Source organism: Coregonus lavaretus (genome assembly GCF_964263955.1).
Source record: "Coregonus lavaretus genome assembly, chromosome: 3".
Taxonomy (NCBI): Eukaryota; Metazoa; Chordata; class Actinopteri; order Salmoniformes; family Salmonidae; genus Coregonus; species Coregonus lavaretus.
This window is the reverse complement of record NC_139990.1, coordinates 36,776,358-36,802,331: the sequence shown is the minus strand read 5'-3', so window position 1 is coordinate 36,802,331 and position 25,974 is coordinate 36,776,358. Positions and strand designations below refer to the sequence as shown.

General features: G+C 44.1%; 1 pseudogene across 1 annotated transcript in view; it reads right to left on the bottom strand.

The window, feature by feature from the left end:
• The window catches only part of LOC311107235 (eukaryotic translation initiation factor 3 subunit H-like), a 160,276-nt pseudogene that overhangs the window by 99,813 nt on the left and 34,489 nt on the right, over positions 1–25,974 (bottom strand). The window contains exon 4 of the transcript in view: positions 987–1,154. The product of the transcript in view is annotated as a eukaryotic translation initiation factor 3 subunit H-like (transcript). The remainder of the gene's footprint in view (positions 1–986; positions 1,155–25,974) is intronic.

Sequence of the window (25,974 nt, the reverse complement as noted above, 5' to 3'; positions counted from 1 at the left end):
CAGCAGAGACAGCAACATCACTAACACCTTGCTGCATCTTAACAGCAGAGACAGCAGTATTACTAACACCTTGCTGCACCTTAACAGCAGAGACATCAGTATCACTAACACCTTGCTGTACCTTAACAGCAGAAACACTAACACCTTGCTGCACTTTAAGAGCAGAGACAGCATAATCACTAACACCTTGCTGCACCTTAACAGCAGAGACAGCAGAATCACTAACACCTTGCTGCACCTTAACAGCAGAATCACTAACACCTTGCTGTACCTTAACAGCAGAATCACTAACACCTTGCTGTACCTTAACAGCAGAATCACTAACACCTTGCTGCACCTTAACAGCAGAGACAGCAGAACCACTAACCCCTTGCTGCACCTTAACAGCAGAGACAGCAGAATCACTAACACCTTGCTGCACCTTAACAGCAGTATCACTAACACCTTGTTGCATCTTAACAGCAGAGACAGCAGTATCACTAACACCTTGCTGCATCTTAACAGCAGAGACAGCAGAATCACTAACACCTTGCTGCACCTTAACAGCAGTATCACTAACACCTTGTTGCATCTTTTAACAGCAGAGACAGCAGTATCACTTACACATTGCTGCATCTTAACAGCGGAGACAGCAGTATCACTAACACCTTGCTGCACCTTAACAGCATAGACAGGAGTATCGTGTGTGTCAGGGTGGATATGTCAGCTATGTGTGTCAGGACTGTGTGTGCGTCTCTGTGTGTGTGTGTGTGTGTGTGTGTGTGTGTGTGTGTGTGTGTGTGTGTGCATGTGTCAGGTTGAATATGTCAGCTGTGTGTGTCAGTACTGTGTGTGTGTGCGTCTCTGTGTGTGTGTGTGTGTGTGTGTGTGTGTCTCTGTGTGTGTTTGTGTCTCTCTGTGTGTGTGTGTGTGTTTCAGAGGTGTGTGTGTGTCAGAGGTGTGTGTGTGTGTCAGAGGTGTGTGTGTTAGACAGATGGTTGACTTACCGTAAATGAGCACGACAGACTCCTCGATGGCGTGCTGGTAGCTGAACTGAGAGTCTAGCAGGGCCCGGCTGACAAATGATCCATAATAGGTTGACTGGTACCAGCCCACATGAAGATGGTCAATGTTCACATGACGTAGAGAACGCATCATCTCCATCTGGTATTGGACTAAAGGAGGAGAGGAGAGAGGGTGTGGGTGAGAAGGGGAGGTGGAGAGAGAGAGGGGAGGGAGGGAGAGAGAGAGGAGGGGAGAGAGGATGGAAAGAAATGAGTCATTTTTACTTTATCTATCCATCAGGTGGGTTATAAATACATGAGAAGACTGAATCAACCATCTCCCTCTCTGCTGGGGACACACCTGAATCAGCCATATTCCTCACCGCTGGTCCCCTGGCCTCCCACTGACAGAGAGGAAGACCGGGGTCACTGGGAGGTTAACTAGGACAGACAGCAAATTTACACTTCACTCAGAGTGTGAGTGTTTGTCCCATCCCAGTCAATCAGAGGACGCAGCCAGAGCCAGACACACACCAGTCTGACTATTAAGTAACAGTGGGCAGGCAGGAGAGTGAGAGAGATGTGAGAGTGAGAGAGTGAGAAATGGCACTGAGGTAGGCACCGAGACTGATTAATCCGTGTCTCATTGGCCAGCTGTTGCCTACTTACCCCCCAACACTCATTCTGGACCCCCAACCAGTCCCCCACTCTCCTCCTCTACACAGAACATCTGTGTCCCCTCCTCTACACAGAACATCTATCCCCGAACCAGTCCCCCACTCCCCCCCTCTACACAGAACATCTATCCCCAACCAGTCCCCCACTCCCCTCCTCTACACAGAACATCTATCCCCCAACCAGTCCCCCACTCCCCTCTACACAGAACATCTATCCCCCAACCAGTCCCCCACTCCCCTCCTCTACACAGACCATCTATCCCCCAACCAGTCCCCCACTCCCCTCCTCTACACAGAACATCTATCCCCCAACCAGTTCCCCACTCCCCTCTACACAGAACATCTATCCCCCAACCAGTCCCCCACTCCCCTCCTCTACACAGAACATCTATCCCCCAACCAGTCCCCCACTCCCCTCCTCTACACAGAACATCTATTCCCCAACCAGTCCCCCACTCCCCTCTACACAGAACATCTATCCCCCAACCAGTCCCCCACTCCCCTCCTCTACACAGAACATCTATCCCCCAACCAGTTCCCCACTCCCCTCTACACAGAACATCTATCCCCCAACCAGTCCCCCACTCCCCTCCTATACACAGAACATCTATCCCCCAACCAGTCCCCCACTCCCCTCCTCTACACAGAACATCTATCCCCCAACCAGTCCCCTACTCCCCTCCTCTACACAGAACATCTATCCCCCAACCAGTCCCCCACTCCCCTCCTCTACACAGAACATCTATCCCCCAACCAGTCCCCCACTCCCCTCCTCTACACAGAACATCTATCCCCCAACCAGTCCCCCACTCCCCTCCTCTACACAAAACATATATCCCCCAACCAGTCCCCCACTCCCCTCCTCTACACAGAACATCTATCCCCCAACCAGTCCCCCACTCCCCTCCTCTACACAGAACATCTATCCCCCAACCAGTCCCCCACTCCCCTCCTCTACACAGAACATCTATCCCCCAACCAGTCTCCCACTCCCCTCCTCTACACAGAGCATCTATCCCCCAACCAGTCTCCCACTCCCCTCCTCTACACAGAACATCTATCCCCCAACCAGTCCCCCACTCCCTCTACACAGAACATCTATCCCCCAACCAGTCCACCACTCCCCTCCTCTACACAGAACATCTTCCCCCAACCAGTCCCCCACTCCCCTCCTCTACACAGAACATCTATCCCCCAACCAGTCCCCAAGTCCCCCCCTCTACACAGAACATATATCCCCCAACCAGTCCCCCACTCCCCTCTACACAGAACATCTATCCCCCAACCAGTCCCCTACTCCCCTCCTTTACACAGAACATCTATCCCCCAACCAGTCCCCCACTCTCCTCCTCTACACAGAACATCTATCCCCCAACCAGTCCCCCACTCCCCTCCTCTACACAGAACCTATATCCCCCAACCAGTCCCCCACTCCCCTCCTCTACACAGAACATCTATCTTGCCAGGTTTTGTAAACGCAGATGTAAAATGCTTCTTCTGGTAATTTCTGCTCGGCATCAGACTAATTTCATGCTTCAGTTGCGTTCTATCAGCAGACAGCCTCACTGATCTGTAGCTACTGTTCTCTGTGTAGCCAGCTTACTTTTAGGTAAAATTTACGATTAACTTTAAGGAAAACATTAGGAAATGTAGCCGGGTACATTCTTTCTATGATAAACATTAGAAATATGATGGCTATGCGTCGTTTTTTGCAAAACAAAATAGTTTTTTCATCGTAAGCTCATTTACTTGTGTGGATGCCAGACAAATGGCGGTGCACTTCTGTTGTCATCTGATGAAAATGAAGCTATTTTCTGCCGACTTTGTTGCACTAATGGATTTTCTGTGAAGGAAAACTATAGTTGCACACCCCTGATTACTCTATTGAAGCAAAAAAAAACTTCAATATAAAACACGATCCCTGTCAATACACAGCTGGACTCACCTGCTCCCGCTTTCTCCCGTTGTGCTATTTACAAACAAACACGAGACTGACTCAACTGTTCTGGGGAACTACGGTAATATTCATAATGTAAAATAATGTGACGGGTGAAATGAAGAACGCAATCTGCTTTATCTCCTAACGTATTGCACAAGTTGACAGCAGGTATTTACTTAAAGTAGCTACAAACACTAAAACGTAAGAAATAGTTTCAACGGTACTGAAAAACAACCCCTTGGCTATTTCCAAATACCCCTGTATATCGCCCAAGCCTAGATACTGGTTCCAAATACCTCCGTATATCGCCCAAGCCTAGATACTGGTTCCAAATACCTCTGTATATCACCCAAGCCTAGATACTGGTTCCAAATACCCCTGTATATCGCCCAAGCCTAGATACTGGTTCCAAATACATCCGTATATCGCCCAAGCCTAGATGCTGGTTCCAAATACCTGTATATCACCCAAGCCTAGATACTGGTTCCAAATACCCCTGTATATCGCCAAGCCTAGATACTGGTTCCAAATACCCATGTATATCGCCCAAGCCTAGATACTGGTTCCAAATACCCCTGTATATATCGCCCAAGCCTAGATACTGGTTCCAAATACCTCCGTATATCGCCCAAGCCTAGATACTGGTTCCAAATACCCCTGTATATCGCCCAAGCCTAGATACTGGTTCCAAATACCCCTGTATATATCGCCCAATCCTAGATACTGGTTCCAAATACCTCCGTATATCGCCCAAGCCTAGATACTGGTTCCAGTAAATGGAAAGAGAGGGAGTTAATGGGTAGGTGTCAGTAAGAGAGAGAGAGATGTAAACCAGTGAAGAACATACACTATTGTAAATACAACACATATTTATTTATTTTCCCATTTGTACATTGTTACAACACTGTATATATATATATATATATATATATATATATATATATAATATGACATTTGAAATGTCTTTATTCTTTTGGAACCTCTGAGTGTAATGTTTACTGTTAATATTTATTATCTACTTCACTTGCTTTGGCAATGTTAACGTACATTTCCCATGCCAATAAAGTCCTTAAATATATGAGCGAGAGCGAGATTGTCTAGACTGTTTTAACACTCTTGGTTTGACCTCCAGATTTCCCATTGTAGCCAATTAAATTGCAGTAATTCCATTACAGATTTTTGGCCAATTTGGTACACGTTTTCTCATCACTTAATTCATGAACAAAATTGATATCAGTAAAATCACTAACTAAATTGGTAGGTCTACCATTACTTGTTACTTCTGAGAGAGCGCGAGACAGACAGAGAGAAATATCATAATTCCTCCCTTGACGATAAGACCTTGTGCTTTTTAAAAGGCATTGTGATTCCCTGTCAAAAGGAATAACTCAATTGTAAAGCACATCTTTTTACTGGCTCTCTACAGACTAGAGTCCCTCAAAGGATCAGGTTTCAGTGGCTGGTTGCTCTGGCCTTATCAGCAGTTAAACTGATGAGGGAGACAAGATAGGGAAGGAGGAGGAGGAAGAGGAGAGAGAGCTAGGCTACATGAGGGAGACGAGAGGGAAGGAGGAGGAGGAAGAGGAGAGAGAGCTAGGCTACATGAGGGAGACGAGAGGGAAGGAGGAGGAGGAGGAGGAAGTGGAGAGAGAGCTAGGCTACATGAGGGAGACGAGAGGGAAGGAGGAGGAGGAGGAGGAGGAAGTGGAGAGAGAGCTAGGCTACATGAGGGAGACAAGAGAGGGAAGGAGAAGGAGGAAGACTTCTGTTGAACACCCATGACTACAGGCTGGCTTAAAGCAGACTATGGGATAGATAGTTGAGCACATTTAGAAGAGGCGCTGGCCTTGGCGCCCACCCACCCCACGCTAGCCTCCGTCACACAGCCCCCAGACCCTGGCAGACCCAGGCCATTGTTGAGGCAGACAAAGCAGCCAGCCAGATGGAGTGTCAGCATGTCAGTTCAACAAGGACAGCAGAGCAGCTAGGGACCCAAAGCCTTACAGAGACAGAACCTGGTTAAATACCAGGGAGGATCTCTAAGCCTTACAGCAATACAGACAGAGCCTCGTTAAATACCATGGAGGTTCTCCAAGGGTGCATTTCCACTGAGGAATTCCCCCGAGGATTTCCAATGGTGTTCTACCCAAAAGGCTCAGACTTTTCTATCTCCACAGGCCGGCACCAGTGTGTCACTGGGCCATGGCTCCGGTGGACCTGCTCTGACTTGGAGACAAGCCCAGGCCCTAAGTACTTTTCAGCTGACATTCACATAACAACAACTAACTGTGAACATTGGTTTGCACCGTCAATGGTTAAAATCTTCTCACAAAGCAACTTTTTTGATGCTGCAGAGGTTGTTGATTCTGTTCTTCATTCCCCAGTATAACATCAGGTTGTTCTTCATTCCCCAGTATAGCATCAGGTTGTTGATTCTGTTCTTCATTCCCCAGTATAATATCAGGTTGTTGATTCTGTTCTTCATTCCCCAGTATAACATCAGGTTGATCTTCAGTCCCCAGTATAACATCAGGTTGTTTTTCATTCCCCAGTATAACATCAGGTTGTTGATTCTGTTCTTCATTCCCCAGTATAACATCAGGTAGTTGATTCTGTTCTTCAGTCCCCAGTATAACATCAGGTTGTTGATTCTGTTCTTAATTCCCCAGTATAACATCAGGTTGATCTTCAGTCCCCTGTATAACATCAGGTTGTTCTTCACTCCCCCAGTACAACATCAGGTTGTTGATTCTGTTCTTCAGTCCCCAGTATAACATCAGGTTGTTTTTAATTCCCCAGTATAACATCAGGTTGTTGATTCTGTTCTTCATTCCCCAGTATAACATCAGGTTGTTGATTCTGTTCTTCATTCCCCCAGTATAACATCAGGTTGTTGATTATATTCTTCATTCCCCAGTATAACATCAGGTTGTTCTTCATTCCCCAGTATAACATCAGGTTGTTCTTCAATCCCCCAGTATAACATGAGGTTATTGATTCTGTTCTTCAGTCCCCAGTATACCATCAGGTTGTTCTTCACTCCCCCAGTATAACATCAGGTTGTTGATTCTGTTCTTCATTCCTCAGTATAACATCAGGCTGTTCTTCATTCCCCAGTATAGCATCAGGTTGTTGATTCTGTTCTTCATTCCCCAGTATAATATCAGGTTGTTCTTCATTCCCCAGTATAACATCAGGTTGTTCTCCATTCCCCCAGTATAACTTCAGGTTGTTCTTCATTCCCCAGTATAACATCAGGTTGTTCTTCATTCCCCAGTATAACATCAGGTTGTTCTTCATTCCCCAGTATAACATCAGGTTGTTCTTCATTCCCCAGTATAACATCAGGTTGTTCTTCATTCCCCCAGTATAACATCATGTTGTTGATTCTGTTCTTCATTCCCCAGTATAACATCAGGTTGTTGATTCTGTTCTTCATTCCCCAGTATAACATCAGGTTGTTCTTCATTCCACAGTATAACATCAGGTTGTTGATTCTGTTCTTCATTCCCCCAGTATAACATCAGGTTGTTGATTATATTCTTCATTCCCCAGTATAACATCAGGTTGTTCTTCAATCCCCCAGTATAACATGAGGTTATTGATTCTGTTCTTCAGTCCCCAGTATACCATCAGGTTGTTCTTCACTCCCCCAGTATAACATCAGGTTGTTGATTCTGTTCTTCATTCCCCAGTATAACATCAGGTTGTTCTTCATTCCCCAGTATAACATCAGGTTGTTGATTCTGTTCTTCACTCCCGCAGTATAATATCAGGTTGTTCTTCATTCCCCAGTATAATATCAGGTTATTGATTCTGTTCTTCATTCCTCAGTATAACATCAGGCTGTTCTTCATTCCCCAGTATAGCATCAGGTTGTTGATTCTGTTCTTCATTCCCCAGTATAACATCAGGTTGTTGATTCTCTTCTTCATTCCCCAGTATAACATCAGGTTGTTCTTCATTCCCCCAGTATAACATCAGGTTGTTGATTCTGTTTTTCATTCCCCAGTATAACATCAGGTTGTTGATTCTGTTCTTCATTCCTCCAGTATAACATCAGGTTGTTGATTCTGTTCTTCAGTCCCCAGTATAACATCAGGTTGTTGATTCTGTTCTTCAGTCCCCAGTAAAACATCAGGTTGATCTTTAGTCCCCAGTATAACATCAGGTTGTTCTTCACTCCCCCAGTACAACATCAGGTTGTTGATTCTGTTCTTCAGTCCCCAGTATAACATCAGGTTGTTTTTCATTCCCCAGTTTAACATCAGGTTGTTGATTCTGTTCTTCCTTCCCCATTATATCATCAGGTTGTTGATTCTGTTCTTCATTCCCCCAGTATAACATCAGGTTGTTCTTCATTCCCCAGTATAACATCAGGTTGTTCTTCATTCCCCCAGTATACCATCAGGTTGTTCTTCACATCCCCAGTATAACATCAGGTTGTTGATTCTGTTCTTCATTCCCCAGTATAACATCAGGTTGTTCTTCATTCCCCAGTATACCATCAGGTTGTTCTTCATTCCCCAGTATAACATCAGGTTGTTGATTCTGTTCTTCAGTCCCCAGTATACCATCAGGTTGTTATTCACTCCCCCAGTATAACATCAGGTTGTTGATTTTGTTCTTCATTTCCCAGTATAACATCAGGTTGTTCTTCATTCCCCAGTATAACATCCGGTTGTTGATTATGTTCTTCATTCCCCAATATAACATCAGGTTGTTCTTCATTCCCCAGTATAACATCAGGTTGTTCTTCATTCCCCTGTATAACATCAGGTTGTTCTTCATTCCCCCAGTATAACATCAGGTTATTGATTCTGTTCTTCATTCCCCCAGTATAACATCAGGTTGTTGATTCTGTTCTTCAGTCCCCAGTATACCATCAGGTTGTTCTTCACTCCCCAGTATAACATCAGGTTGTTCTTCATTCCCCCAGTATAACATCAGGTTGTTGATTCTGTTTTTCATTCCCCAGTATAACATCAGGTTGTTGATTCTGTTCTTCATTCCTCCAGTATAACATCAGGTTGTTGATTCTGTTCTTCAGTCCCCAGTATAACATCAGGTTGTTGATTCTGTTCTTCAGTCCCCAGTAAAACATCAGGTTGATCTTTAGTCCCCAGTATAACATCAGGTTGTTCTTCACTCCCCCAGTACAACATCAGGTTGTTGATTCTGTTCTTCAGTCCCCAGTATAACATCAGGTTGTTTTTCATTCCCCAGTATAACATCAGGTTGTTGATTCTGTTCTTCCTTCCCCATTATATCATCAGGTTGTTGATTCTGTTCTTCATTCCCCCAGTATAACATCAGGTTGTTCTTCATTCCCCAGTATAACATCAGGTTGTTCTTCATTCCCCCAGTATACCATCAGGTTGTTCTTCACATCCCCAGTATAACATCAGGTTGTTGATTCTGTTCTTCATTCCCCAGTATAACATCAGGTTGTTCTTCATTCCCCAGTATAACATCAGGTTGTTGATTCTGTTCTTCAGTCCCCAGTATACCATCAGGTTGTTCTTCACTCCCCCAGTATAACATCAGGTTGTTGATTTTGTTCTTCATTTCCCAGTATAACATCAGGTTGTTCTTCATTCCCCAGTATAACATCCGGTTGTTGATTATGTTCTTCATTCCCCAATATAACATCAGGTTGTTCTTCATTCCCCAGTATAACATCAGGTTGTTCTTCATTCCCCTGTATAACATCAGGTTGTTCTTCATTCCCCCAGTATAACATCAGGTTATTGATTCTGTTCTTCATTCCCCCAGTATAACATCAGGTTGTTGATTCTGTTCTTCAGTCCCCAGTATACCATCAGGTTGTTCTTCACTCCCCAGTATAACATCAGGTTGTTCTTCATTCCCCAGTATAACATCCGGTTGTTGATTATGTTCTTCATTCCCCAGTATAACATCAGGTTGCTGCATATGAATGAGACACCTTGATGATGATGATGATGGTGGTGGTGTGTGGTGGTCTAGGGATATATTTAAAACACAACTAATAGTTAAGACTGTCAGTCTATTCAAATCATCATCATACCGTACGTATGGAGCAGGTGAATGCCATTCATTCTGGGAAGTTGTCGGTGGACACACACACGGAGAGAGGTGATGGAAGTGTCTTCAATAGCATTCCTTCGGAGAGCAGAGAGGACTATGGGTAATTGTTACTTTAAAAGCCTTTTCTCTATAATGAGGCCTGGGAGGAGGTAGTTACATGCTATGTGATTCTCATTCAAGTGAAAAGATTAAAATGGAAAGGTGGTGCGACACAGACGACTACCTGAGTCTAAAGACAAGCAGAGAAAGAGAAATACTTCGATAATTCTGCATTTCATTATAATTGTCATACTTCTAGGTATTCAACGCCACATAGACCATTGACAACAGTATAGCTATATTCTCAAACCATGTCTTTATAATAAGCAACAAATGTTCAGAAAGTGACATTGAAAAAACCTGAAAGGGAAAGTTAGACGCCTGAGTGAGTAAAGACACGCATAGATGGAGAGAAATACCTCCAAATAATTCCTTCTTTCTTTAGAAATGTCCTAATGTTAATATGTATTAGGTATTAGGTTACATTCTCCACCCACCCAGACAGACAGAGGGGATATAGGAAGGGTGCATTCTCCACCCACCCAGACAGAGGGGATATAGGAAGGGTACATTCTCCACCCACCCAGACAGAGGGGATATAGGAAGGTTACATTCTCCACCCACCCAGACAGACAGAGGGGATATAGGAAGGGTGCATTCTCCACCCACCCAGACAGAGGGGATATAGGAAGGGTACATTCTCCACCCACCCAGACAGAGGGGATAGAGGAAGGTTACATTCTCCACCCACCCAGACAGAGGGGCTGAAGGGTACATTCTCCATCCAGACAGAGGGGCTGAAGGGTACATTCTCCACCCAGACAGAGGAATGAATAAAACAGGAAGTGACGCTGCTAAATGGCAGGCATACAGCGCGGCACACACACACACCGTGGCAAGCAGCACAGCATACACAACGGCCCAGCAGACACCTGATTTATGGATTACATTTCAAGCAAGGAGGAGCAAGCCAGCAGACCTGGGTTCAAATACTATTCGTAATCTTTCAAATACTTTTTGCTTTTGCTAGAGCCTGCCTGGAGAGTCAGAAAGGCGAGGTTCCCAGTTCAGCAACTATTCTATTTTCACCATGGCGCCAGGCCTGCTCAATAAAGCACAGCTAAAGTATTTGAAATTATTTCAAATAGTATTTGAACCCAGGTCTGGCTGGCTTGGGACCGATATGGACATTCCAACACATAATAGCAGTTTCTTTCTCAAGTTGAATTCTTTAGAAGGACACGGCCAAATTATTTTAATTAGTAAAGCTCAGAGAGAGGAAACAAGACTGAATCAATAATGTATAAATGATGTATTGGATGGATAACTCTGGAAGGAAGATACATTAGGAAAAGAGAATGATGGTAAGAGTTAATACATATTTACATTTACATTTACGTCATTTAGCAGACGCTCGTATCCAGAGCGACTTACAAATAGGTGCATTCACCTTATAGCCAGTGGCTATAACCACTTTACAATTTTTTAAATTTGTGTTGTTTTTTTTAAATGTTTTTACATTTTTTAAATATTTTTGTTTTTTTGGGGGGTTGGGGGTGGGTTGGGGTAAGGGGGGGGGGTAGAAGGATTACTTTATCCTATCCCAGGTATTCCTTAAAGAGGTGGGGCTTCAAATGTCTCAGGAAGGTGGTGAGTGACTCCGCTGTCCTGGCGTCGTGAGGGAGCTTGTTCCACCATTGGGGTGCCAGAGCAGCGAACAGTTTTGACTGGACTGAGCGGGAACTATGCTTCCGCAGAGGTAGGGGAGCCAGCAGGCCAGAGGTGGATGAACGCAATGCCCTCGTTTGGGTGTAGGGACTGATCAGAGCCTGAAGGTACGGAGGTGCCGTTCCCCTCACAGGTCCGTAGGCAAGCACCATGGTCTTGTAGCAGATGCGAGCTTCAACTGGAAGCCAGTGGAGTGTGCGGAGGAGCGGGGTGACGTGAGAGAACTTGGGAAGGTTGAACACCAGACGGGCTGCGGCATTCTGGATGAGTTGTAGGGGTTTAATGGCACAGGCAGGGAGCCCAGCCAACAGCGAGTTGCAGTAATCCAGACGGGAGATGACAAGTGCCTGGATTAGGACCTGTGCCGCTTCCTGTGTAAGGCAGGGTCGTACTCTCCGAATGTTGTAGAGCATGAACCTACAGGATCGGGTCACCGCCTTGATGTTAGCGGAGAACGACAGGGTGTTGTCCAGGGTCACGCCAAGGCTCTTCGCACTCTGGAAGGAGGACACAACGGAGTTGTCAACCGTGATGGCGAGATCATGGAACAGGCAGTCCTTCCCCGGGAGGAAGAGCAGCTCCGTCTTGCCAAGGTTCAGCTTGAGGTGGTGATCCGTCATCCATACTGATATGTCTGCCAGACATGCAGAGATGCGATTCGCCACCTGGTTATCAGAAGGGGGAAAGGAGAAGATTAGTTGTGTGTCGTCAGCGTAGCAATGATAGGAGAGGCCATGTGAGGATATGACAGAGCCAAGTGACTTGGTGTATAGCGAGAATAGGAGACGGCCTAGAACTGAGCCCTGGGGGACACCAGTGGTGAGAGCACGTGGTGCGGAGACAGCTTCTCGCCACGCCACCGGAGATGGTCTGGAGAAGAGAGGAGGGGATAGGGTCAAGCGGGCAGGTTGTTGGGCGGCCTGCCGTCACAAGTCGCAAGATTTTATCTGGAGAGAGAGGGGAGAAAGAAGTCAAAGCATAGGGTAGGGCAGTGTGAGCAGGACCAGCAGTGTCATTTGACTTAACAAACGAGGATCGGATGTCGTCAACCTTCTTTTCAAAATGGTTGACGAAGTCATCCACAGAGAGGGAGGAGGGGGGGGATTCAGCAGGGAGGAGAATGTGGCAAAGAGCTTCCTAGGGTTAGAGGCAGATGCTTGGAATTTAGAGTGGTAGAAAGTGGCCTTAGCAGCAGAAACAGATGAAGAAAATGTAGAGAGGAGGGAGTGAAAAGATGCCAGGTCCGCAGGGAGTCTAGTTTTCTTCCATTTCCGCTCAGCTGCCCAGAGCTCTGTTCTGTGAGCTCGCAATGAGTCATCAATCCACAGAGCTGGAGGGGAGGACTGAGCCGGCCGGGAGGATAGGGGACATAGAGAGTCAAAGGATGCAGAATGGAGGGGGAGCGAGAGAGAGAGAGAGAGAGAGAGAGAGAGAGAGAGAGAATGGGTAGAACAGTTGGAAGAGATGATGGCTGAACAAACGAATCCCTTGACTTCAATAAAAAAACCCGAAAAGAGACAGAGAGAGAGGTGTGTGTGCCTCCAGCTCTACAATTACCGCTGCAGAGGGAGAGAGAGATGGAGGGAGAGGGCAAACCTGTGAACCAGCAGTCAGCAGTGATCTAATCAAGCAGGTTACATTCAGTTAGTATTCATGTTTCCCTGCCAGACTCGTCTGTCCTGGGTTATAGTGGTCAACTACACTGAACCTTCACATTATACTGTAGTGGTGTAGAGGCTACATAGAACCCACACATTATACCGTAGAGGCTAGATAAAACCCACACATTATACTGTAGTGGTGTAGAGGCTAGATAGAACCCACAAATTATATTGTAGTGGTGTAGAGGCTAGATAGAACCCACACATTATACTGTAGTGGTGTAGAGGCTAGATAGAAACCACACATTATACTGTAATGGTGTAGATGCTAGATAGAACCCACACATTATACTGTAGTGGTGTAGAGGCTAGATAGAAACCACACATTATACTGTAGTGGTGTAGAGGCTATATAGAACCCACACATTATACTGTAGTGGTGTAGAGAATAGATATAACCCACACATTATACTGTAGTATTGTAGAGGCTAGATAGAACCCACACATTATACTGTAATGGTGAAGAGGCTAGATAGAACCCAAACATTATACTGTAAGGGTGTAGAGGCTAGATAGAACCCACAAATTATACTGTAATGGTGTAGAGGCTAGATAGAATCCACACATTATACTGTAATGGTGTAGAGGCTAGATAGAACCCATATATTATACTGTAGAGTCTAGATAGAACCCACACATTATACTGTACTGGTGTAGAGGCTAGATAGAACCGACTCATTATACTGTAATGGTGTAGAGGCTAGATAGAACCGACACATTATACTGTAATGGTGTAGAGGCTAGATAGAACCCACACATTATACTGTAATGGTGTAGAGGCTAGATAGAACCCAAACTTTATACTGTAATGGTTTAGAGGCTAGAAAGAACCCACACATTATACTGTAACATTATACTGTAATGGTGTAGAACCCATACATTATACTGTAATGGTGTAGAGGCTAGATAGAACCCACACATTATACTGTAGTGGTGTAGAGACTAGATAGAACCCACACATTATACTGTAATGCTATAGAGGCTAGATAGAACCGACAAATTATACTGTAATGGTGTAGAGGCTAATAGAACCCAGACATTATACTGTAATGGTGTAGAGGCTAATAGAACCCAGACATTATACTGTAATGGTGTAGAGGCTAGAAAGAACCCACACATTATACTGTAATGGTGTAGAGGAAAGATAGAACCCACACATTATACTGTAATGGAGTAGAGGCTAGATAGAACCCACACATTATACTGTAATGTTGTAGAGGCTAGATAGAACCCAGACATTATACTGTAATGGTGTAGATGCTAGATAGATCCCACACATTATACTGTAATGGTGTAGAGGCTAGATAGAACCCACACATTATACTGTAGTGGTGTAGAGGCTAGATAGAACCCAAACATTATACCGTAGAGGCTAGATAGAACCCACACATTATACTGTAATGGTGTAGAGGAAATATAGAACCCACACATTATACTGTAATGGTGTAGAGGAAATATAGAACCCACACATTATACTGTAATGGAGTAGAGGCTAGATAGAACCCACACATTATACTGTAGTGGTGTACAGACTAGATAGAACCAACACATTATATTGTAGTGGTGTAGAGGCTAGATAGAACCCACACATTATACTGCATTGGTTCAGAGGCTAGATAGAACCCACATATTATACTGTAGTGGTGTAGAGGCTAGATAGAACCCACACATTATATTGTAGTGGTGTAGAGGCTAGATAGAACCCACACATTATACTGCATTGGTTCAGAGGCTAGATAGAACCCACATATTATACTGTAGTGGTGTAGAGGCTAGATAGAACCCACACATTATACTGTAGAGGTGTAGAGGCTAGATAGAACCCACACATTATACTGTAGAGGCTAGATAGAACCCACACGTTATACTGTAGTGGTGTAGAGACTAGATAGAACCCACACATTATACTGTAGAGGCTAGATAGAACCCACACATTATACTGTAGTGGTGTAGAGGCTAGATAGAACCCACAAATTATACTGTAATGGTGAAGAGGCTAGATAGAACCCAAACATTATACTGTAAGGGTGTAGAGGCTAGATAGAACCCACAAATTATACTGTAATGGTGTAGAGGCTAGATAGAATCCACACATTATACTGTAATGGTGTAGAGGCTAGATAGAACCCATATATTATACTGTAGAGTCTAGATAGAACCCACACATTATACTGTACTGGTGTAGAGGCTAGATAGAACCGACTCATTATACTGTAATGGTGTAGAGGCTAGATAGAACCGACACATTATACTGTAATGGTGTAGAGGCTAGATAGAACCCACACATTATACTGTAATGGTGTAGAGGCTAGATAGAACCCAAACTTTATACTGTAATGGTTTAGAGGCTAGAAAGAACCCACACATTATACTGTAACATTATACTGTAATGGTGTAGAACCCATACATTATACTGTAATGGTGTAGAGGCTAGATAGAACCCACACATTATACTGTAGTGGTGTAGAGACTAGATAGAACCCACACATTATACTGTAATGCTATAGAGGCTAGATAGAACCGACAAATTATACTGTAATGGTGTAGAGGCTAATAGAACCCAGACATTATACTGTAATGGTGTAGAGGCTAATAGAACCCAGACATTATACTGTAATGGTGTAGAGGCTAGAAAGAACCCACACATTATACTGTAATGGTGTAGAGGAAAGATAGAACCCACACATTATACTGTAATGGAGTAGAGGCTAGATAGAACCCACACATTATACTGTAATGTTGTAGAGGCTAGATAGAACCCAGACATTATACTGTAATGGTGTAGATGCTAGATAGATCCCACACATTATACTGTAATGGTGTAGAGGCTAGATAGAACCCACACATTATACTGTAGTGGTGTAGAGGCTAGATAGAACCCAAACATTATACCGTAGAGGCTAGATAGAACCCACACATTATACTGTAATGGTGTAGAGGAAATATAGAACCCACACATTATACTGTAATGGTGTAGAGGAAATATAGAACCCACACATTATACTGTAATGGAGTAGAGGCTAGATAGAACCCACACATTATACTGTAGTGGTGTACAGACTAGATAGAACCAACACATTATATTGTAGTGGTGTAGAGGCTAGATAGAACCCACACATTATACTGCATTGGTTCAGAGGCTAGATAGAACCCACATATTATACTGTAGTGGTGTAGAGGCTAGATAGAACCCACACATTATATTGTAGTGGTGTAGAGGCTAGATAGAACCCACACATTATACTGCATTGGTTCAGAGGCTAGATAGAACCCACATATTATACTGTAGTGGTGTAGAGGCTAGATAGAACCCACACATTATACTGTAGAGGTGTAGAGGCTAGATAGAACCCACACATTATACTGTAGAGGCTAGATAGAACCCACACGTTATACTGTAGTGGTGTAGAGACTAGATAGAACCCACACATTATACTGTAGAGGCTAGATAGAACCCACACATTATACTGTAGTGGTGTAGAGGCTAGATAGAACCCACACATTATACTGTAGAGGCTAGACAGAACCCACACATTATACTGTAGTGGTGTAGAGGCTAGATAGAACCCACACATTATACTGTAGAGGCTAGATAAAACCCACACATTATACTATAGTGGTGTAGAGGCTAGATAGAACCCAAACATTATACTGTAGAGGCTAGATAGAACCCACACATTATACTGTAATGGTGTAGAGGCTATGTAGAACCCCACATTATACTGTAGTGGTGTAGAGGCTAGATAGAACCCACACATTATACTGTAATGGTGTAGAGGCTAGATAGAACCCACACATTATACTGTAATGGTGTAGAGGCTAGATAGAACCCATACATTATACTGTAATGGAGTAGAGGCTAGATAGAACCCACACATTATACTGTATTGGTGTAGAGGCTAGATAGAACCCACTCATTATACTGTAGTGGTGTAGAGGCTAGATAGAACCCACACATTATACTGTAGAGGCTAGATAGAACCCAAACATTATACTGTAGTGGTGTAGAGGCTAGATAGAACCCACACATTATACTGTAGAGGCTAGATAGAACCCACACAAAATATTGTAGTGGTGTAGAGGCTAGATAGAACCCACACATTATACTGTAATGCTGTAGAGGCTAGATAGAACCCACACATTATACTGTAATGGTGTAGAGGCTAGATAGAACCCACACATTATACTGTAGTGGTGTAGAGACTAGATAGAACCCACACATTATACTCTAATGGTGTAGAGGCTAGATAGAACCCACACATTATACTGTAATGGTGTAGAGGCTAGATAGAACCAATACATTATACTGTAATGGAGTAGAGGCTAGATAGAACCCACACATTATACTGTATTTGTGTAGAGGCTAGATAGAACCCACACATTATACTGTAGTGGTGTAGAGGCTAGATAGAACCCACACATTATACTGTAGTGGTGTAGAGGCTAGATAGAACCCACACATTATACTGTAGAGGCTAGATAGAACCCACACAATATATTGTAGTGGTGTAGAGGCTAGATAGAACCCAGACATTATACTGTAATGGTGTAGATGCTAGATAGAACCCACACATTATACTGTAATGATGTAGAGGCTAGATAGAACCCACACATTATACTGTAATGGTGTAGAGGCTAGATAGAACCCACATATTATACTGTAGTGGTGTAGAGACTAGATAGAACCCACACATTATACTGTAGAAGCTAGATAGAACCCACACATTATACTGTAGCGGTGTAGAGGCTAGATAGAACCCATACATTATACTGTAGTGGTGTAGAGAATAGATAGAACCCACACATTATACTGTATGGGTGTAGAGGCTAGATAGAACCCACACATTATACTGTAATGGTGAAGAGGCTAGATAGAACCCAAATATTATACTGTAATGGTGTAGAGGCTAGATAGAACCCACAAATTATACTGTAATGGTGTAGAGGCTAGATAGAACCCACACATTATACTGTAATGGTGTAGAGGCAAGATAGAACCCACACATTATACTGTAGTGGTGTAGAAACTAGATAGAACCCAAACATTATACTGTAGTGGTGTAGAGGCAAGATAGAACACACACATTATACTGTAGCGGTGTAGAGGCTAGATAGAACCCACACATTATACTGTAGAGGCTAGATAGAACCCACACATTATACTGTAATGGTGTAGAGGCTATATAGAACCCCACATTATACTGTAGTGGTGTAGAGGCTAGATAGAACCCACACATTATACTGTAATGGTGTAGAGGGTAGATAGAACCCACACATTATACTGTCATGGTGTAGAGGCTAGATAGAACCCACGCACTATACTGTAATGGTGTAGAGGCTAGTTAGAACCCACACATTCTATCGTAATGGTGTAGAGGCTATATAGAACCCACATATTATACTGTAGTGGTGTAGAAACTAGATAGAACCCACACATTATACCGTAGTGGTGTAGAGGCTAGATAGAACCCACACATTATACTGTAGTGGTGTAGAGGCTAGATAGAACCCACACATTATACTGTAATGGTGTAGAGGCTATATAGAACCCCACATTATACTGTAGTGGTGTAGAGGCTAGATAGAACCCACACATTATACTGTAATGGTGTAGAAACTAGATAGAACCCACACATTATACTGTAGTGGTGTAGAGGCAAGATAGAACGCACACATTATACTGTAGCGGTGTAGAGGCTAGATAGAACCCACACATTATACTGTAGAGGCTAGATAGAACCCACACATTATACTGTAATGGTGTAGAGGCTATATAGAACCCCACATTATACTGTAGTGGTGTAGAGGCTAGATAGAACCCACACATTATACTGTAATGGTGTAGAGGGTAGATAGAACCCACACATTATACTGTCATGGTGTAGAGGCTAGATAGAACCCACGCACTATACTGTAATGGTGTAGAGGCTAGTTAGAACCCACACATTCTATCGTAATGGTGTAGAGGCTAGATAGAACCCACATATTATACTGTAGTGGTGTAGAAACTAGATAGAACCCACACATTATACCGTAGTGGTGTAGAGGCTAGATAGAACCCACACATTATACTGTAGTGGTGTAGAGGCTAGATAGAACCCACACATTATACTGTAATGGTGTAGAGGCTATATAGAACCCCACATTATACTGTAGTGGTGTAGAGGCTAGATAGAACCCACACATTATACTGTAATGGTGTAGAGGGTAGATAGAACCCACACATACTGTAGTGGTGTAGAAACTAGATAGAACCCACACATTATACCGTAGTGGTGTAGAGGCTAGATAGAACCCACACATTATACTGTAGCGGTGTAGAGGCTAGATAGAACCCATATATTATACTGTAATGGTGTAGAGGCTAGATAGAACCCACACATTATACTGTAGTGGTGTAGAGCCTAGATAGAACCCACACATTATACTGTAGAAGCTAGATAGAACCCACACATTATACTGTAGTGGTGTAAAGGCTAGATAGAACCCACAAATTATACTGTAGTGGTTTAGAGGCTAGAAAGAACCCACACATTATACTGTAGTGGTGTAGAAACTAGATAGAACCCACACATTATACCGTAGTGGTGTAGAGGCTAGATAGAACCCACACATTATACTGGAGCGGTGTAGAGGCTAGATAGAACCCACATATTATACTGTAATGGTGTAGAGGCTAGATAGAACCCACACATTATACTGTAGTGGTGTAGAGCCTAGATAGAACCCACACATTATACTGTAGAAGCTAGATAGAACCCACACATTATACTGTAGTGGTGTAAAGGCTAGATAGAACCCACAAATTATACTGTAGTGGTTTAGAGGCTAGAAAGAACCCACACATTATACTGTAGTGGTGTAGAGGCTAGATAGAACCCACACAAATATACTGTAATGGTGTAGATGCTAGATAGAACCCACACATTATACTGTAGTGGTGTAGAGACTAGATAGAAACCACACATTATACTGTAGTGGTGTAGAGGCTAGATAGAACCCACACATTATACTGTAGTGGTGTCGAGACTAGATAGAACCCCACATTATACTGTAGTGGTGTAGAGGCTAGATAGAACCCAGACATTATACTGTAATGGTGTAGAGGGTAGATAGAACCCACACATTATACTGTAATGGTGTAGAGGGTAGATAGAACCCACACATTATACTGTAGTGGTGTAGAAACTAGATAGAACCCACACATTATACCGTAGTGATGTAGAGGCTAGATAGAACCCAAACATTTTACTGTAGCGGCGTAGAGGCTAGATAGAACCCACACATTATACTGTAATGGTGTAGAGGCTATATAGAACCCCACATTATACTGTAGTGGTGTAGAGGCTAGATAGAAACCACACATTATACTGTAATGGTGTAGAGGGTAGATAGAACCCCACATTATACTGTAGTGAACCTTGGCAAGACGGAGCTGCTCTTCCTCCCGGGGAAGGACTGCCCGTTCCATGATCTCGCCATCACGGTTGACAACTCCATTGTGTCCTCCACCCAGAGTGCGAAGAGCCTTGGCGTGACCCTGGACAACACCCTGTCGTTCTCCGCTAACATCAAGGCGGTGACCCGATCCTGCAGGTTCATGCTCTACAACATTCGGAGAGTAGGACCCTGCCTTACACAGGAAGCGGCACAGGTCCTAATCCAGGCACTTGTCATCTCCCGTCTGGATTACTGCAACTCGCTGTTGGCTGGGCTCCCTGCCTGTGCCATTAAACCCCTACAACTCATCCAGAATGCCGCAGCCCGTCTGGTGTTCAACCTTCCCAAGTTCTCTCACGTCACCCCGCTCCTCCGCACACTCCACTGGCTTCCAGTTGAAGCTCGCATCTGTTACAAGACCATGGTGCTTGCCTATGGAGCTGTGAGGGGATCGGCACCTCTGTACCTTCAGGCTCTGATCAGTCCCTACATCCAAACGAGGGCATTGCGTTCATCCACCTCTGGCCTGCTGGCTCCCCTTCCTCTGCGGAAGCATAGTTCCCGCTCAGCCCAGTCAAAACTGTTCGCTGCTCTGGCACCCCAATGGTGGAACAAGCTCCCTCACGACGCCAGGACAGCGGAGTCACTCACCACCTTCCGGATACATTTGAAACCCCACCTCTTTAAGGAATACCTGGGATAGGATAAAGTAATCCTTCTACCCCCCCCCCCCCCTAAAAAAAATAAAAAAAATAAAATAAAAAAATAAATTTAAAAAAAAAAAAAGATATTGTAAAGTGGTTATCCCACTGGCTATAGGGTGAATGCACCTATTTGTAAGTCGCTCTGGATAAGAGCGTCTGCTAAATGACGTAAATGTAAATGTAGTGGTGTAGAGGCTAGATAGAACCCACACATTATACTGTAATGGTGTAGAGGCTAGATAGAACCCACACATTATACTGTAGTGGTGTAGAAACTAGATATAACCCACACATTATACCGTAGTGGTGTAGAGGCTAGATAGAACCCACACATTATACTGTAGCGGTGTAGAGGCTAGATAGAACCCACATATTATACTGTAATGGTGTAGAGGCTATATAGAACCCCACATTATACTGTAGTGGTGTAGAGGCTAGATAGAACCCACACATTATACTGTAGTGGTGTAGAGCCTAGATAGAACCCACACATTATACTGTAGAAGCTAGATAGAACCCACATATTATACTGTAGTGGTGTAAAGGCTAGATAGAACCCACAAATTATACTGTAGTGGTTTAGAGGCTAGAAAGAACCCACACATTATACTGTAGTGGTGTAGAGGCTAGATAGAACCCACACAAATATACTGTAATGGTGTAGATGCTAGATAGAACCCACACATTATACTGTAGTGGTGTAGAGACTAGATAGAAACCACACATTATACTGTAGTGGTGTAGAGGCTAGATAGAACCCACACATTATACTGTAGTGGTGTCGAGACTAGATAGAACCCACACATTATACTGTAGTGGTGTAGAGGCTATATAGAACCCCACATTATACTGTAGTGGTGTAGAGGCTAGATAGAACCCAGACATTATACTGTAATGGTTTAGAAGGTAGATAGAACCCACACATTATACTGTAATGGTGTAGAGGCTAGATAGAACCAACACATTATACTGTAGTGGTGTAGAAACTAGATAGAACCCACACATTATACAGTAGTGGTGTAGAGGCTAGATAGAACCCACACATTATACTGTAGCGGTGTAGAGGCTAGATAGAACCCACACATTATACTGTAATGGTGTACAGGCTATATAGAACCCCACATTATACTGTAGTGGTGTAGAGGCTAGATAGAACCCACACATTATACTATAGAGGTGTAGAGGCTAGATAGAACCCACACATTATACTGTAGAGGCTAGATAGAACCCACACATTATACTGTAATGGTGTAGAGGCTATATAAAACCCCACATTATACTGTAGTGGTGTAGAGGCTAGATAGAACCCACACATTATACTGTAATGGTGTAGAGGGTAGATAGAACCCACACATTATACTGTAATGGTGTAGAGGCTAGATAGAACCCACACATTATACTGTATTGGTGTAGAGGCTAGATAGAACATTGTATCAAATGCTGTGCAGTTCAATACACACACAAAATCAGTCCTGCCTCTGCCTGCCATCTTGATGACTCCAGACAGACGTCTCCTATAAGCTGAAGGCATGGTATTAGTCAGGGACATAGGAGATAGCAGTGTTCCTCCTCTTATTATAAACAACTTGATCCAGAACTCTGAATCCATGCTATGTAGTGTTCACTCTTCATCAATACAGGCACAATTAGTCCTGTGGGGATGGTGTTATAATTTTAGTCATTTCGCAGACGTCTTATCCAGAGCGACTTACATGAGCAATTAGGGTTAAGTGCCTTGCTTAAGGGCACATCGACAGATTTTTCACCTAGTCGACTCGGGGATTAGAACCAGCGACCTTTCGGTTACTGGCACAACGCTCTTACCCACTAAGCTACCTGCCGCCCAGTGATGAAGCTGTCCCGACCACATCTTCTACTCTGGGGAACAGTAGATGGGCCTTCTGTGTTAAGGGCTACAGAGGAGATGGGGCTCCTCTCCTCCGCTCTGAGCCATAAGAGCAGGGTTCCTCCATTTAGTATTGCTCTCCATACTCCTCCATAATTACTGCTACCCCAAATAAATATTCCCCTTGTTTTGGAATGGCTTAGTATTGCTTTCCATCCTCCTCCATAATTACTGCTACCCCAAATAAATATTCCCCTTGTTTTGGGATGGCTTAGTATTGCTCTCCATCCTCCTCCATAATTACTGCTACCCCAAATAAACATTCCCCTTGTTTTGGGATGGCTTAGTATTGCTTTCCATCCTCCTCCATAATTACTGCTACACCAAATAAATATTCCCCTTGTTTTGGGATGGCTTAGTATTGCTCTCCATCCTCCTCCATAATTACTGCTACCCCAAATAAACATTCCCCTTGTTTTGGGATGGCTTAGTATTGCTTTCCATCCTCCTCCATAATTACTGCTACACCAAATAAATATTCCCCTTGTTTTGGGATGGCTTAGTATTGCTCTCCATCCTCCTCCATAATTACTGCTCCTCCAAATAAATATTCCCCTTGTTTTGGGATGGTGTCACTGCAGTGCCGTAAACTAGATTTGGTCATATAAATGCATTCATTTGGCAAATTAAGTGGTCTGCTTTATAAAACGTAATCCCAACAGGATATTTCTCCTTGCCTGTTCCCTCCATCTCACCATTTTCCTCTTTCTCCCTCGCTTTCCATCTACCCCTCTCTCTCTCTTTTGCTCAAATCTGGTTAAAATATTTCAGTTCCTTAATTAAACATCTGTAGAGAGGACAGAGAGGGTTGGTTGGGTGGAACTGGGTTCCCTGGCTGGGTTCCAACTGCAGGAGACTTCCTTAAGAATTCCATGTGACTTGGTTGTTTAGAGTCAGATCTCCCTCTCCCTCCCCCAGTCTCTCTCCCTCCCCCAGTCTCTCTCCCTCCCCCAGTCTCTCTTTCTCCCCAGTCCCACTATATCCCGCTACAATAAAGAAGCTTTTTTATTTCCTTCCATTGTCCTTCAGGAGCTGCTGAATGTCCTGTGCTTTACGTCAGGGTAAAGTTGCCAGGAACGTGCAACCGTGATCCTGATTCTGAGGACCAGTATCCATCTATCTATCTGAGCCCAGTCCCTTCACGTCTTTAACTGTTAAACAATATAAATCTAGGAGATTATACAGAGGGTGTATTCTGTCTGAATACACATTGTGTCCCAAATGACACCCTATTCCCCATTTGGTGCACTACTTTTGACCAGCGCCCATTGGGAAACCCATAGCGCTCTGGTCAAAAGTAGTGCACCTATATAGGGAATAGAGTGCCATTTGGGACACATCCACAGTCCTGTCCATGGAACAGGTGCTGCTCCGCTCTCAGACTAGATCACATATACGGTGACCGCTAATGGAAGGATAGGGGGCTTTACTATTGAAGATGACCAGGCCACTAATGGAAAGATAGGGGGGGGCTTTACTATTGAAGATGACCAGGCCACTAATGGAAAGATAGGGGGGGCATTACTATTGAAGGTGACCAGGCCACTAATGGAAGGATAGGGGGGCATTACTATTGAAGGTGACCAGGCCACGAATGGAAGGATAGGGGGGGCATTTCTATTGAAGGTGACCAGGCCACTAATGGAAGGATAGGGGGGGGGGGCTTTCCTATTGAAGATGACCAGGCCACTAATGGAAAGATAGGGGTGGCATTACTATTGAAGGTGACCAGGCCACTAATGGAAGGATAGGGGGGGCATTACTATATTACCTCCCGAGTGGCGCAGTGGTCTAAGGCATGTAGCTCAGTTGGTAGAGCATGGTGTTTGCAACGCCAGGGTTGAAAGGTTCGATTCCCACGGGGGGCCAGTATGAAAAAATAAAAAATAATGTATGCACTCACTAACTGTAAGTCGCTCTGGATAAGAGCGTCTGCTAAATGACTAAAATGTAATCAAGGTGACCAGGCCACTAACGGAAGGATGGGGGGGCATTACTATTGAAGGTGACCAGGCCACTAATGGAAGGATAGGGGGCTTTACTATTAAAGGTGACCAGGCCACCAATGGAAGGATAGGGGGCTTTACTATTAAAGGTGACCAGGCCACCAATGGAAGGATAGGGGGGGCATTACTATTGAAGATGACCAGGCCACTAACGGAAGGATGGGGGGGCATTACTATTGAAGGTGACCAGGCCACTAATGGAAGGATAGGGGGCTTTACTATTGAAGATGACCAGGCCACTAATGGAAAGATAGGGGGCGTTACTATTGAAGATGACCAGGCCAATAATGGAAGGATAGGGGGGGGGGCATAACTATTGAAAGTGACCAGGCAACTAAAGGAAGGATAGGGGGCTTTACTATTGAAGGTGACCAGGCCACTAATGGAAGGATGGGGGGCGTTACTATTGAAGGTGACCAGGCCACTAATGGAAGGATAGGGGGCTTTACTATTAAAGGTGACCAGGCCACCAATGGAAGGATAGGGGGCTTTACTATTAAAGGTGACCAGGCCACCAATGGAAGGATAGGGGGGGCATTACTATTGAAGGTGACCAGGCCACTAATGGAAGGATAGGGGGCTTTACTATTGAAGGTGACCAGGCCACTAATGGAAGGATAGGGGGCGTTACTATTGAAGATGACCAGGCCAATAATGGAAGGATAGGGGGGGGGGGGGGGCATTACTATTGAAAGTGACCAGGCCACTAATGGAAGGATAGGGGGCTTTACTATTGAAGGTGACCAGGCCACTAACGGAAGGATAGGGGGTGTTACTAATGAAGGTCTTTCTTGTGAGATTGAACCAGTGTTTGAGCAGGAA